Source organism: Maylandia zebra, linkage group LG15, assembly GCF_041146795.1.
Source record: "Maylandia zebra isolate NMK-2024a linkage group LG15, Mzebra_GT3a, whole genome shotgun sequence".
In the NCBI taxonomy this organism is placed as follows: domain Eukaryota; kingdom Metazoa; phylum Chordata; class Actinopteri; order Cichliformes; family Cichlidae; genus Maylandia; species Maylandia zebra.
This window is the reverse complement of record NC_135181.1, coordinates 4,229,951-4,246,255: the sequence shown is the minus strand read 5'-3', so window position 1 is coordinate 4,246,255 and position 16,305 is coordinate 4,229,951. Positions and strand designations below refer to the sequence as shown.

The window sequence follows — 16,305 nt, the reverse complement described above, 5'->3', positions numbered from 1 at the left end:
ATGACTGCTAAAAGTTCATTCTCAGCTAAAACTAGGCTTTTCCACATTATGTGCATTGTCTGTTCCTTCTGAAGAAAGATTAAAAATGAATTACATTTTATGTGATTATATAATATTAATAACAAATAAAAAATGTAATCAGCAGTATTCAAAGTTAAGGAATTAAAAAGGAAACCGAAAGTTAATATTTATTAAGAGTTTCAATTTAAAATGTTGAATGTTGCTAAATTTGAGTGGAGGATTCTTTCATCTTTTCTTATTAAAATTAAAAAATGTATCTAATGCAGATGGCCCCGCCCCTCCCTGAGCCTGGTTCTGCTGGAGGTTTCTTCCTGTTAAAAGGGAGTTTTTCCTTCCCACTGTCGCCAACGTGCTTGCTCATAGGGGGTCATATGATTGTTGGGGTTTTTTTTCGTCTGTATGTATTATTGTAGGGTCTACCTTACAATATAAAGCGCCTTGAGGCAAATGTTGTTGTGATTTGGTGCTATATAAATAAAATTGCACTGAATTGAATTAAATGCTAATAAACCGTGAGCTATCGTTTGGTTGCTTTCGTAGTAGAAACAATAATGGCATCATTCTCTCAATTAACTCTTCAGAAGCTATTTAGTATCAGCCAGAAAAGCACAAAAGCCTCCTATGCTTTGAGTGTGTCAGGACTCGCAAGTAGTTGCGGGAAATAGGAAAGCATCATTCCAGCTAAGTGTTTGGAATATTTTTATGCAAGTTTGCTTGTATTTGACATGTCCCCCCTAAAATGTTTGTTTTTATCGAACATTGCCCCAATTATCTGGTCAGTAAACAGCATAATCAGAGCCTTGAGATGACAGAGTAAATTGGAAAGTGGTCTTGCATGCTGTCTTTGCCTTTCACACTCTTTCGTCAATACCCAATTATCCTCTCTGTTGCTTTTCCTACTGATAGCGCATGACTTAAAATAGGCTTCTTTTTTTGCAGGATTGTTTTCTAATTGCAACAATCCAGAGTGACTTGATGCATTGATCAACCATTAATGGCTCTGAACAGTGGATAGACGCACGCATAAACACTTCACTTCTTGCACGTGTGCTGCAAAAAGATATTTCTTTGGCCCATTTGTCATTTTGCTCAAAAATGACTTAAAGTGCCAGTGGACTCTTCCACCAGTCCTGACATCTGTGGCTGACTGTAGGTATCATCAGAGGTGGGACCAAGTCATTGTTTTGCAAGTCTCAAGTAAGTCTCAAGTCTTTATCCTCAAGTCTCAAGTCAAGTCTCAAGTAATGTCAGGCAAGTCAGAGTCGAGTCTCAAGTCACTGGTGTAAAAGTCCGAGTCAAGTCACAAGTCTGAAACTTTGAATTTCAAGTCCTTTCGAGTCTTTAAAAAAAAAAAAAACAACGAAAAAATAATGTTGCAGTTATGCTAAATGTAAATGTTAGACCATGTAATTTTAAAATCTGTGTTTTTCTCAACACATGACAAAATAGTGAACTTAGAAAATATACACAAATTGTGAAATTGCACCTCTTTAAAATGCAGCTCAATTAAACCTAGCTCCAAGAATAATTTTCACCGACATTTCTGAGATAAGCTGCATGTTATTCTTGGATGCGGTTGTAGGACCGGCTTTAAAATCGCATGACAAAAATATCATACACATTAAAAAAACTGTATCACCAACGTAGCCTGGACAACATTTGCTAGTTAGATGAAGTCAGCTATCTCATCGTAGCATATTTATATGCATATTTATAATCATACGGTTCTTGGAGTGAGTGCATACACTCATGAAGTTTAGTAACTTCAGGTCACTGCAACAAGCCCAGGTACAGTTTACCGACGGATGGGTGCAGGACCTTGAAATGCACCGTGTAGAACGAAAGACCATCGTACGTATCATAAGTTTACCAGTCTCACAAATCGTCGTCATAAATACACATTCGTTAACCGTTTATTAATAGGACCTTTGAGCTCAACGGTAATTAATTAGTAGTGGAAATAATTTCTGGTAGCATCACAGAAATGTAGCAGTGACAATAATATTGTATGCTGTAATCGTACTGGGCAATTAGTGATACAAAAAACCTGTTTTATCCTGTGAATAAAAGTATGTGTTTTTGTCAATGTACCATAATAACAGAGGCGAAACGCAATATTGTGTCAGGACAATTCACTATTTATGCACAATAAATAAAGGAGCATAGCGCGACAATTTCTGTTCAGCGCCAGACTTGCTTGTAACCTATATCACCAGTTATGTTATGAAAATGACGTATTAACTACTAAAAAACACTGACCTTTGTGTAAATGCTTGGAGCAGACTAACCTGTGAGCTGGAGTGTTCTGGGACGTTATATTTGACCTTTGAATGGCTGCAATCCAGGCCATCCGTCGCGTCTTTGTTACTTCGGAAACATGGCTCGAACAATTTCTCTTCAACGAGGTAATCCGATAACAACCGATCTCTTTACCCGTCGGCTTCCCGTGGCTGTCATGCGACCGGCTATTGCAGTTAATAATACAACAGCTTCTTGACATTTTTGTGTTTCTTTTTATCGCTGTATAACTGATTTCAATTGAAAGCCTGCGTGCGCTAGTACCGCTTGCCACGAGTTCCCAGAATCCTTTGCGGTTCTACCCATGAATGACGTCACATTTTCAATCTCTATATAATATGCATGTTAAATTTTATATTTGGGGTAAAATATCAAGTCTTTTCAAGTAAACCGGTTCAAGTCCAATTCAAGTCCCAAGTCATTGGTGTAAAAGTCCAAGTCAAGTCACAAGTCTTAGAACATTATTTCAAGTCAAGTCTAAAGTCATAAAATTAATGACTCGAGTCTGACTCGAGTCCAAGTCATGTGACTCGAGTCCACACCTCTGGGTATCATTGGCTTTTATGTGTGCCTCAGCTCTAAATCTCATAAGTAATTATTAGACAATACATCCTCGAGGGATGCCAAGCACGAATGAATTGGTTTTGCAAGGTCTGATGTCTGGGATAATTACTTTCATATTTGTGAAGGACACTGTGGGTTAGAGGTTATGTGATGCAATGATGTATGTTTTGCAAGAAAAACATGTCAGTTATCAGCATATCATCAATATAAATGTTTAGGTAGAAAGCAGCTTTTGCAGTACAGGGCGAATATGGTACTTTGTGCTTTAAAGCATTTTTCTGTCCCTCAGAAATCAGTTTTTCACAGAGTGACAAATGAGGGAGACATGAAATAACATTCTATTTTTGTCTCTGCAACCTTTAGTGGAGCAACTTGCGCTGCTAAATATCAACTGAGAATCACGAAGCAGTTTCAGTCCATGTGGGCTGACTTGTGGCCCCCAAAAGCTTTAAATCATCTGGCTCAATGAATCAGAGTCTTGACTGAGCCAAATTGCCTGACTGCGCCCTGTGGGAGAGATAATTGGGTGAAACAGGTTGTTTTTGTGCCTTGCTGAGGTACAAGAGAAGCAGCAGAAAGGAGAAAACAACACGGACTTCTCATTTTTTATAAAATCTCTGAAGCGTGCAGTGTCTAGTTTTTGTTCAGGATGAATTTAGTGGGGTTTTTTTTTGTCTTTTCAAAAGATAGAAAACTGTAACGCCCTACAAGATTGGCGAGAAATACTTTTTTGGGGATGGTTTGCAAAGATAATATGTGGTATACATGTTAAAAAAACTGAAAGGAATGGATAGAAGGATGTTTACACTAGCTGTAAAGGGTGAATTGATTGGTGCGCAGCTTTCATTTTAAGAGAGAGCAAAATAACGTTTTCCCTCCTTACATCTGTATAATAATACTAATAATACTACTACGAATAATAATAATGGATTGCATTTATATAGTGATTTTCGGGGCCTTCAAAGCGCTTTACAATTTCACTATTCATTCACACACTGGTGGAGGCAGCTACAGTTGTAGCCACAGCTGCCCTGCAGCAGACTGACAGAAGTGAGGCTGCCATATCGCGCCATCTGCCCCTCTGGCCATACTAGTAATAATAATAAGGAGAAGTAGAAGAATAGGGTAGGTTACCATTGTTTTTATGCATTGGTTGGCATGCTGGTAGCACGATTAGCACTGCTGCTAACCACTAACCAAGGAGGTCCAGAGTTTGAATACTCTTTGTTCCTCCAGCAGTTCTAAGCTGTAGGTGCGACTCTGTGTGTGTGAATAGTTGAGACCTGGAACTGAGAACCTAAGGTTTGATAAGAGGAAGAAAATAGATGGATGAAAGTATCAAAGCAGGAACATATTAGCACATTTTAAAAATTAAAGGTGGCACCTGGGTACAGTAGTTATGATAAGGAGTTGGAGAAGCACATCTTGGCTTATTATGGGGGTCTCGGTAAACGAGAGGGTGTAGAGAGGAATCAGCTGTGCACGACTACAGGAAAGGAGATGAGCGCTTAAATGAAATCTTGAAGGTGAAACAAGATTGAAAGTAGGATGAGAGATGGCTTCCCCTGATCTCTGATAAAAAAACAAAAACCCAAACAACCAGAATAAAAAGCCCAAATTCAAGGAAGTAGTTGTCTATTGCAATGAGACAGTGTATACAGGTGCCTGTGAAGTTCATTTTATGAGTGATAATGTGTCATTTAGGTACTGAATTTGCTTAATTTTTTGCATAATAGTTGCCAGCTGATGTATGAGCATTGTATATTCATATATATTCATATATATTTATTGGTAATACAAGAGTATGTACATTTGAAATAGTAGTTTTTGGTATTAAAGTGAGAAGCAGTGAGTACAGCTGTGGAAGCTGTTTATATTACATTTCTTTTTTGGAGACCTCCTTTAATTTATATGTAGTGCACTGCTATCTAACTAGCAAGCTGCACTATGAATACGCACCATAGTTTGGTAAGTATTTAGTAGTATTCAAGTAATGGGCCCTTTTTGAGCTAATTATCAAACCTAGTAAGAAAAGAAGAGTCCTACTACGACCCGGCCGATTATTTCTGCTGCGTTTTAAATTCACACCGTGCGATGAAAGAGTTGTAAACAGATCAAACAAAAGCACCAACTCACAAGTGCCCGCTGACAATCAGACACAATGAATGCGAGACAGCTCTGTGGAGTTGTGATGTAATTAGACTTGTTAATTGGAAAGGAGCATTTCGCCACCTGCGGCAGGAAAAGTGTGAAGATTGTGGTCATCTCTGAAGAAATAGTCCTGCTAATTGTTTTGGTTTCCAGGCAGCCATGGCGGAGGAGGAATGTGACAATTTGAAGTTGCTCTCAAGTTACACCTAAAACTGCTAAAACCTGCCGGCATTAAGGGACATCGTGAGCAATTTGCTGGGTTTATTGTCACAGAAATGGCAATTTCATTCACATTACATCCAGATAAAAAGCCACTTGAACATCACTGCAAGAATGCCAGCCATTCAACCATCTACTAACTCCTGTGCTCACTGGCAATAAGCAACACCCTAACAGACAGGAGAAATGTTCGACATCAAAAAATCTGTTTTATACAAAGACAAGAGAAGAAATCCTTTGATACTCTCAAAGGGTGAGCAGCATAAATGTCATTATAATTTAACACAAGCCAAGTGCTTTCACCCAAAGGCCCTCCATTAACAGCATTTGCATTTCTGAAAACTTGGCATTGCTCCTGTAATGACTTGTCACAGGAGAGAATGGCCTCTCTAATATATATTTTGCTCAGCTTGATAATGTGCATTCCTATTTGAAGACGCTCTAAAGCATATTGAGTTCAGCATGGGAGCATGAGTTCAGTTTTTATAGATAGCTATGCTGAGAGCCACAGCAGCCAATTAACCATTTGTAAATTCCTTGTTGGCCCAAGTTTCATTTGAAGAAAAATTTTTTCGGAGGCTGAACCTTGACTGTTTCATTTCCAGCCAGATATGGATTTCATAATGGATAAACACAGACAGACTGTCTGCTTCATTTCCTTCTAATAGGATAAACGTGCAGACTCTGCCCTATTCTGTAATTCTGCTTAAAACAATATTGCCAACATGAGTCTCCCTCACCAGGGTGGAGCCCACATTATTTTCAAATCTGTCATGGCTGCTGAAGACAAAACACAACTTTGTACTTTTTTAAAAACTTGTTAAAACAAAAATGTTAAGTGAGTTTCTTCACGCTGAGAGAGCTTTAATTGAAGTCAAGTTAAATGAATGTAGAGTACATTGTTTATTGTTAAAAAAGAGTAAAAGTTTTTAAAAATACACACACACAAGCCACAGTTTCACCCACTGAATTTGATTACATTTCGCTAACATTTTTAGCGAAGCGTATCAGTCACATCTGCACACACACACACAAATCTCACAAGGCTTTGTTATATTTTCTAGCTTGATGGTTATTGAGAATAGTGCTTATAGGCAGGGTGTGTACATTTTTGTAGTGCGAATATACTGTGCGGTAGGAGGTATGAAATTTTTTTCCTTTTTTTCCATTGAACTTTCTTCACAGCAAGTTTCTCCAAAGAAAGTCAGACATTTATTAAGAATATTTTTCCCCAGCTGTTAAAAACAGCACATTTGCAAACTAACTTGTTTTGTTGGGGGATTCATAGACTGACATTGACATTATGTGGACGTGACACAGGGTTCAGTGCTAGCCATCATCAAATACTGCACAGTTTTTGACAAGAATATATACACTGACCATAAAAAGAAATAAATAGTGGCACTGGGGCTGAAGTGCAAAGACTATACGCTGATATATAACCTAAAGTAAATAATAGATTTAGAAGCTGATCGATAAACTGCGGAAGTGAATGAAAGCATCGGTCAACAGTGGACTAACTCCCATAAAGTTTTTTCCCCTTCAATCTCTGACTAGAAACAAAAGTTGCTTGGAGGGCATGTCTTTGCTGAATTTCTATTCGCTTTCCATCCCTTTCACCTGCATTGTACCGAAAATAAATCTACAAACAAGATGAAATGATATGTAAACTCATGGAAGCAATTTGCTTTTTTTTTTTTTTTTTTTTGTCCACTTCCCCCTGAGCCCAATTACTGTTGTTTACAGGTTCCAGATTTATGCATGTAGTGGGTACAGTAAGGCATGAGTAACACAGTGCCCTGCAGAGCCCTGACACTCCAGCTAAGTAAATGGAGACTAACCTGTGAAAGGCAACAACATGACTACACAAAAGAAAACGATAAAAACGTTTCTTTATTTAAACATGTTTTGCACCTACAATTACTGCAGTTTTTTTTTATTCAAAATACATACTAGACTTGTAAAAAAAAATAAAATAAAAAATCATTCACTGAATGCATGCAAAAATGTTTTAATGTCACTGAACACACACACACACACACACACACACACACACACACACACACACACACACACAGAAAAAAAATCCATAATGACCTTCCAGCATATTATAATTCAAGTGGTACACCGCTGTACCTATTCTGGGTTCTGTTTTCCGGCATAAGAAAATCTAGCCTGAGGCTGGACAATTGGGCCAATCATTGGACCAGATCAGGTGAAAAGCACAAAGTGTCCTAACCAGAATCTTAAGCTGCTTTAGCTTTATTTATTTTTACGCATATAAAGCACGTGAACATGCTGGTCTGGTGGGAGAGTCCTTGAAGAAGACGGCTGCAGACATATGTAATAGAGGTTATTGTGAGAAAAGAAGAAAAACACGATTGGTATTCGCGGTGGTGGAATGTGATTTAGAATGAATGCGAGCAGCTAGACTTGTAACAATATGACACTTTCTTATAATGAACTCGTGTAACATTTTTTTTCCTGTTTGTGTTAGCTTGTTTTCACTCGCTTTATGAACATATTTTTCTTCTTTCAGACAGGCAACTTTGTTATGTGCTTGCAACTGTGGATTTACAGCAAAGAAAGCTTGCACCCCTTGGCTCTGTTGCTGAATTTTGAAATTATATATTAGCAGAAGCATTGGCTTATGCAAGAGGAAGAATCAAAAGTCGTAGGTTTTATTTGCACTGTAACGCCTACCTGTAGACCTGCAGTTGCCACATACAGTTGACTTCTGCCCACAAACACACAACTGCAAACCTTCATGCAAAGTCACTTTGTGCATTCCTACGTTAGCTTGTGCAATACATATATATTTTTTAGTCGTTCCCCTATCCATAATAATTGCTCCATACAAATGAAAAAATGAAATCTATTTGTTCAGATATGTTTTTTTTCACACGTTTTAACATTTAAATTAATTTGGACATAAACGTTTGTACAGATTCGCACTTTGAATGTATCGCCCACCTCCAGCGTATTCACCCAAAACGCCTTCACACATTCAGATGTAGTGATACACAGCCAAAGTACTCACGACCCCATTTTATTTCCATAAGAACAAAACCTCTCAAACCACAAAACACCATTAGGTTATGCTGGTGCCGTTAGTGCAGACACAGATACGCTACAATTTTGTTAATTATCAGGCAACAACGGCCCATTGTTCCTACTTCTTACAGATCTTGGACTGCAACTTTATCAAAGCTGGCATTAAATTCGCAGATGCACAGCACACTCCTTCCACCCCCATCTTTCTCCCTTGCTGAACTCTGAGTCATGTTAGCCCATCACCATTAAGTCGCTAAGAGCTTGCTCCATCATTGTACATCGTACCCAGTTTTCCCCTCTGGGAGACTCGTTCCACCCCAAAAAAACAAAGATCTCAGATAGGAAGCTTTATTTGCACAATGTAAGAAGTTCTGATTAATTCAAAGTACAACCTGCAGGCTCCGATTTGGCTCACTGGGCTCCACAACAAATTAGCACACACCATTGCACACCGTCTCACTCGCTGCCATAGCTGAAAGGCACAGCTGAAAGACTTCTGAAATTACTGCAAAATAGAATTTGACCCCTGATAAGGCCCACTATCTATTCTGCCAAGTGTGACATTTTGATGCAACGCAGGATGTCTCTGGAGTGTAGAGCACTCGAGTATTTCACCCAGGCATTTTGAGGAGTGCATACGCTTAAATTGTATTCCAGTGATCATGATATTTGTGCTCTGCCGAAAGTAAAAAAATTGTGTTAGTTTTTTAACGCCGTAGGATTTTACACACTACATGCAAGTCTGTTCTCTTGTCAGAGGTTACTGCGAAGCCATGATTCGTTTTTGGAGGAAAGCAACTCACAACAACTCGGAGTGAAATATTGCCCTTTTTTGCCCCACTTCATTTTAATAAATATTTTTTCAAATGAATAGGTTTGCACACCCGTGCAAGTGTTTTAATTACTCAGGCTGATTAGACCTAAGGTGGAAATTGGGTTGAGCTATGCTGGGAATAAGATGATGTCAACAAACTTAATCATTAAGTAAGAGTGATAACTGTGCTCCAGTAGGGGGTTACAGTAAATGATGCATTATTACTGATTAAATATCAAACACTATGATAAGTAGTTTGTAAATACTATGGATATGCTTTTCAACTGCTATATATAACACTCACTTTTGATTCATATAGCTGATAAACACTTGAAAAAACCCTATATTTTAATACTTTTCAGCTTCTTTTTTTGTTGTTTTTCTTTTGCTACAAAACATCCAAAACTGATAATATATAACAAATAATTACAAGACTCTGATACAAAATCATAAAGGAAAACATTTGTTGTGCTGTATTATAACCATAAACAGCCATAATTCTTATTTTAAGGGACATTATTCCAGCGTATAAGAGCCTGTAACAGCGGTTAGTGGTAGGAAGATTCAGTGGCGCTGACCCTGAAAACAAAGCAACTAAATTCAGCCATGTTTCCTTTCCATATCTGGGTTTTCCTGCTCCAGCATGTTAACTCTCCTGCATAGATACTCTTTATAAGATACTTTTAGGTCCTGTAAAGGGTGCAGGTGTTTTCACTTGGGGCTGATTAGACCCCTGCTCTAGCTGAAGATGAGTTACATCAGGAAAAAAAATCAGATGTCACCAAACATCACACTGAACTGCCTTGATATGAAAATGATAGAGTTGTCAATCTAAAGAGACCGTACACGCCCACGTGGTCTTGAGAGGAGAACTAATCAAGCAAAGTAAGTGAAAGCATTTGTACAGTGCAGTCGAGGCAGGAAAGAGGAGCTTGGTGAGAGCGAGCCAAAAAGACTGTAATGGATTCTGCGCCATGTGCCACTAACAGGGAGATAATCCATCAGGTAAGAACAAATAATCACGTTGGGCGACAAATTGAAAGTTTTAGAAGGCTGTAAAGATATGGCCAGAATTAAAAGGTTCTCAGTGGATAAGAAGGTTTCTGTCTGAGTTAATTGCCCCACAAGTAGCCGGTCCCCAGAAGGGGCCGAGATAAAGCTGAACTATCAAAACAAATAAATCTGCCGAATAGGAATTCATTTATCGTCCACACCTGTGTTTTTCCTGCCGCGGTGCATCAAAATGTCCTCAGTGAGAGGCCGGGGCTGTCTTTTCTTGACTTTCTGTAATTATTTCTTCCCACCTTTGCTTGATCGCGTGACATTGCTGATTGTGCTCATGGAAAAGTGGTTAGGGAAGCAAAAAGGACATTGATTTTAGGCAATTTGGATCAAGCTGGAGAGGGCCCTGTTGATTTTCATTCTAGCCATCTAATCAGGGGCTGATTTACAACCAGGACGCTAAGTGAATGTAATTACCAGCATTTAAGCACCAGGTAGGACGGGGAAAGCTACAGCGGTTTTGGGAAGGAAGAACAACCAGCATTAGTGCACCTATCATCTGTAATTTGGACTTATTTGGGAAGATTGTTTGGGAATATTTCAGCTGTAACCACCCAAACACTTTTTTTTTCTTTTCTTTTTTTTAAGTGAATAATACAATTATTAGTTTGTTTTCTTGCTTGTCTAAGTAATAGAAGAAGAATACGATTGAACCTTTGGAACTCTCTTCATGGCTGATAATGATCCAAGGAACCTCCTGCGAGGACAGCTCCACTGATGCTGGAGTGCAAGCACAGCTCTCTGCAGGTACGTGCGATGGCACACAGTGGCGGGTGGGAGGCGCTGTAGGGCTTGTGTGAGAGAAACAAAGTGAAAGGGGAGGAGCAGCATCGGGAGTAAAGTGGCCACACGGTGTGCCAGTCCGTCCAAGCAGTCGCTTACATCTCAGATCCGCCGCCGCGCAGAGAGCGCAGAAAGCCCGTCTGCCAAGTCCTGTCTACTCCACTTGGTGACGTGCAGAGCCGAGCGCAGGCAGGCCACTTACAGACCGGCCCACAGCCGCTGCCACTGCACTGTGCTGCTCCTTTTGCTGTAAAATGCAACAGCGGTCTTTGCGGGATAAAGACAGCATTCATACATAATCAGCGCCGGAGCGAAACAAGGACAAACGCCGGGGGACAGGAGCAGCGAGCGGCCGGTGGAGGTAAGCGCTCGGTCAGCGGAGGTGCGAAGAAACACCGCGCTGACTCTCTCCTTTGCTTCAATTTTTTTTTTTACACGCTTTTGTGTTAAGGCAGGAGTTCACTCGTCCTATCATGAATGAATGAGGGTGATCATCAGTTTCACTGCCAGCCCTTAGCTGAGGACCATAGCCTACCAAATGGTGTGTACGGCGCTCACGTTGTGCGCAAGCGCTCCCGTTAAGAGGAGGGCGAATAAAACTAACTTCACGACTCAGATCGAGGTTTGGGAATTTAAAGGAGTGGTCTGCGTCAATGTCAAACAATTTAGGACTTACAGTTGGTCACTATAGCAACGCTATCAAATATACACACATATTACTGAATTATTTTGGTATATATATATATACACCAAAATAATTCAGGTGTAATCAGCTGGTCATGTTCTGACAAACTGCCTAGAAGCCTTTAATCATGTGCAAACGACCTGGCAGAAGAAATAAATTTCAATGTCACTTACCCCAGTTGTGCATCTTCTGAATTTACAGCTGCACAAATCCCACTACTGCACAGATTGTAACGGAAAGATTTATTGTGGCTCTGGAGTGGATTTGAGGAAAAATAAATAAATAAATAAAATCCTGTTATTATAGTCCACAGATGCGTGTAAAGTTGTAGCCTGCACTAGGCAAGACTCATCCTTCAAACAGCTAAGCGTTGCTCATGACAAGTCCCATGTGTTGTTACAGTGCAGTGCTGTGAAGTGAAGTGGAGCACTGGCTGTGAAGGACACTGTGTTTTGCAGAAAGTTCCCGATGATCATCGAGTCCATGCTGTTTTACAAATGCACCTTCTGACCGGGCAGGAGATGTTGTCCTGTGCAAGTGTGAAGGCACTGTAGAGGCGAAAGCATGGATCGCAGAATTATCACATTTTGCCTGCAGTCCATATTTAGCATGATTTATTGTGAACTCTCACATCCAACAGCACACTTGTCGATCCTCCTGGATGGTCCCCCCCGGTGCTGATCCCTGTTTACGAGCCTGACTTACTGTATATAAATAGATGTAGCCTACGGCCACCCAACATGACTGCGCGTGCGTTGCTATTCTGAAGATGCATCCAACATTTGTTATTGTATTAATGGGCTGAGCATGTGGGGCAGGAGCAGGACACACTTCCCTGCTGATGACATTTGAAAACCTAGCAGGCTATCACAAATCAAGGCAGGGATTAAGAGGCTTTAGTGCTAGTCCTCTCTGAAGAGACGGGGAGCTCTGGACTGGATAAGGTAAGACAATGCATTTGCCTGAGAGCTGCTGTGTTTAGCGGGGGTCTTCTCGCCTCACGTGCTGCATTCGAGGGAGAACTCTCGCTCTGCACATTTAGGATAACCAGTCACCGCAGGTGGATGATCACACAGCAGCATTACATGGAGAGGTGTTAACACACTCTGTAGCGTGTGTTAAGCTACAGAGCCTTATTGTCAGGCAAGCCTTACCTCTGTGGAAGTATTGTCGTCTCTTCAGTTTGTCACAAGCTTCTTTGCAATAAACTCAATCAGGGATAATCCTTCTATATCAAATGTGATTTAGGTTGGTCTAGGGAACCGCTTTGGCCGGAGGAATTCATTTAGAAATTACCCAGAGGCATTTATCCTATTAGCAAAGGCAAAGCGAAAAACGACTCCTGTTGTTATGGTCAGCAAATTACAAAACTGCAGCTCAAGGCCATTTATTATAATTTTTTTTCCACCACGTTTTCCAAGAAGGAGAACACGGGGTAAGCATGTATAATTTGACCGGTGTGGGATGTGTGATCTAAATGCAGGCTAAGGAGGTAGAAAGGATCAAATGCTGTACAGTGTTTTCTTGTACTTGGATGAAGTTGTGATGCACTTGGTTTTGCCTCCGGTGATCAACCGTGTATTTCAAGGAGTCGAGGAAGCAGAAGCTGTGCCAAACTTGCCAATAAATATAACCGCAGAAAGCCAAGCTCTGAGTTATTTTCATGTAACAGCAGTCAGATAAATATAGCTATTCGGCAGCAGTTTGGGTAAGACGAAGTAATTTCCAGTGTCTCCTTTTTTTCTTTTTCTTTTTTTTTAAACTAATGTACATGTAATGCCTCTGTTTATCTGCAGCCTGCTGACCAAAGCAAAATATTAAAGTAGCCGGCAATTACGCTGATTCTGTTGGAGCAGTGGATATTAGAAGGCCAATCTGGACCAGCCCGCCCCCAATCAAAATGAGAATGAAAAGCAGTTGTGCATGTTTTTGTCTCTTTGGCACACAATGAACTCTATTTTCTCCAAGGTTAAAGAGGGTATCCTTTCTTCTGTAATCACATTGCTCTAGCAGATTTATACTGTGCTCTCTCTGCGTGTTCATAGAGGCTGCTTTGAGTATGTGAATAATTTTTTATTTATTTATTTATTTATTCTTTTTTTGGGGGGGGTTACACGTGCACCCCTTTAGAAACACCAGTATATTCAAACAACAGTATCCACACACTGGGATCTGAAATGTGAGATTTTGAAATGTGAAATCAGATTCTTGTAGCCTGTTACACAATCAGGTGACAGTGAGTTGAATTTAGCAATAATATCTGCAGCTTCAAAATCTTTTTATTTTCTTGTTAACAAATCTTTTACTGAATTAATGTGACACAACTGTCGTTATTAAATGATTTATAAAATTTTGATTATATATTGTTTTGTTTTTTTTTTTTAAGCACACACAGACAGGGTATTAAAAATTTTTTTTAATCCAATTTCAAAATACTTTTCTTTTATTTTTTTATTTTTTTTTAGAAAAGAAAAGGAAAATTGCAGTAAAATTTAAAGTACATGGCTGAATATAAACTTTTACATACAAAACTTAACTATTGCTCAAGGCATACCTCTCCGGACACTTGCATATGTCCATACAATAGTCAAACTTGTCTGTGGTCACTGTAGCCACTGCTGTTATGCCACCTTCCAGCAACCACATGAAAGTCACGAATCCGTTCTTTCTAACTGTATGTGCTTCGATTGTTACGGGTGAATGGCTTGACCTAAAGCACTTTGAAATTGAATTATTCTTTTTGATGCACTCTGCATTTCATAAATATATATATTTTTTATGTTTCTGAAATGTGATATTATTTTTTAAAATAATAATAAAAAAATAATTATGGGTTTTGTTCGTTAAAGAAATCATTTATTACAGGAAATATTTTTAGTGGTTTCTTTTCTTGTCGTAAGTTAGAAAACAATATTAATGTCTCTCCTCTGTCAATACAAACATAAATCTATTGCATGCTACTGCTTACTGTATTTACTGTAAAGACTTCCTTCAGCAAGAAAGCTTGCAGTACATTATGTATACATTTCATGCTAACCCTTTGATGCTAGTGGCTCCTTTGAACACGGTGTACCCAGCAGTTTTCATAATATTGCTCCTTTTTTTGCTTCTGTTTTTGTGTTAATTGAACCGTTATTTCAATTCACTAAGCACTGTATTAAATTGCCATAGCCACTTAGATGGTACTCGGGTAGCTTTTTGTACTCTTAGTGCATTTATTTCCTTTTTCTTAGGTTAATTTTTTTGGGTCTTGTGCTGCTAGCAAATTGCAAGCATGGAATCTCTGTACAGGTTGAACTTGACCTCAAGGTCAGTTTGCTTAGCAAGTTTTTTTAGATTTTCTTTTCAAGCAGTCATGCTGAAACAACGGGAGCTGCAGTTAAAAGCAGCACGGAGCAAGAATTTAGTCCTCATCATACCTGGCATGCTTCATCACAAACATCTGGGGTGACGACTTTATAACAGATTTTACTTCCACATTTATAAAAATAATAAGAGTCCTGCATTATTATATTATTACATTAAATATTAAAGTCCTGCCTACCTAGCTCAGTTTGGTACTGGACCCATTACCCATTATTATGTCAAGCAAATCTAGACCCACTCTGACAGGCTATTGCGAATTGTGGAATTGGGCTTTCGAGGTTGACTGGCTGCATTAACACGGTCAGTCTGCATATAATTAAGACAATGAATCTCTCGCCTCATTTGACAGAAACATATGTAGTTTTGTTAGTTGTGTGATTAAGTTTAGAATGCTTGGTTTAAAAAATTGAAGAATAATATATTTTTGATGACTTGCATTTGGTTCTGGTTAAAAATTGTTCGATGGATCCAGAAATGCTTTTTTGCAGGAAAGAGTCTGCCACGTGTACTCCACCAACTGTTTTGCTGTTTGTTGCTGGGAAAGGAGCAGGTTAGTTAGAGCAGGCCATCTTTTAATGTGTCCAAGCACACGTTTGTCTAAAGACTGTTTAAAGATTGGGGAGGTATCCCCATCTAGACCACCTCCAAATGTGGTCTGAGCCATGGGGCATTAACCGAGTCCCTTCAGGAGCAGTCCACCTGTAGTTGTACCACCCAAGACCAATGTTAAGGCCATGTATCAGCAGAGCCTTAGATCATTTACACCCGGTTCGTGATAACAGCCGTATTCAAGCTCCACCTGGGCTCCACTGTATGCTAATGACTCTGTGGCTCATATGCAAGCTTGCTTTAACTCAGTGCTTTAACAAATATTAAGTCTCTCATTGATCAAGATGGGTTTCAGCTTGTGTTGGCCATGTTTGTTAGTGTATTCAAGCTTGATAGCAAGCGTGGAGAGAATGCTTGATCTGTCTTGATTTGGTTTACCGTGTCCTGCTTTGATATCAACATGATAAAGGCGTTTTCAGTGACAGGATGACCAAAAGGCCTCGTTTTCCTTCCAACACAAAGCATTTTGGTTTTTTCCATTAGTTGTTTTAAAAGTAACACTTGTTATTAAAAAAAAGTAGCTGTAACGTCTTTTTAACGCACATTTTAAAAACATTTTTGCTGTAAATCTGAATACCATCTCAGGGAAAACTAAAATCCTATTCTAAATACTGACAGGGGAGATGCCTTTCAAGGACAAAGATGAAGATGGATCAGATACTTACCACATTAAGTTTTT

The 16,305-nt window shown here is 39.3% G+C and overlaps 1 protein-coding gene across 15 annotated transcripts in view; it reads left to right on the top strand.

Annotated features, from left to right (window-relative positions):
• Positions 1 to 16,305, top strand: part of klhl29 (kelch like family member 29) — a 286,208-nt gene that overhangs the window by 5,222 nt on the left and 264,681 nt on the right. For 4 of the 15 annotated variants that reach the window (XM_004542176.3, XM_004542177.3, XM_004542172.3 and 1 more), the window contains exon 1: positions 10,998 to 11,327. The exons of 7 other annotated variants lie outside the window; for them this stretch is intronic. The gene's annotated coding sequence lies outside the window, so the exon portion shown is untranslated. Of the gene's footprint in view, positions 1 to 9,987; positions 10,127 to 10,812; positions 10,931 to 10,996; positions 11,328 to 16,305 lie in introns of those variants that run through there. 4 more of the 15 variants (XM_012916667.3, XM_076873709.1, XM_004542180.4 and 1 more) reach the window with 3 other exon arrangements.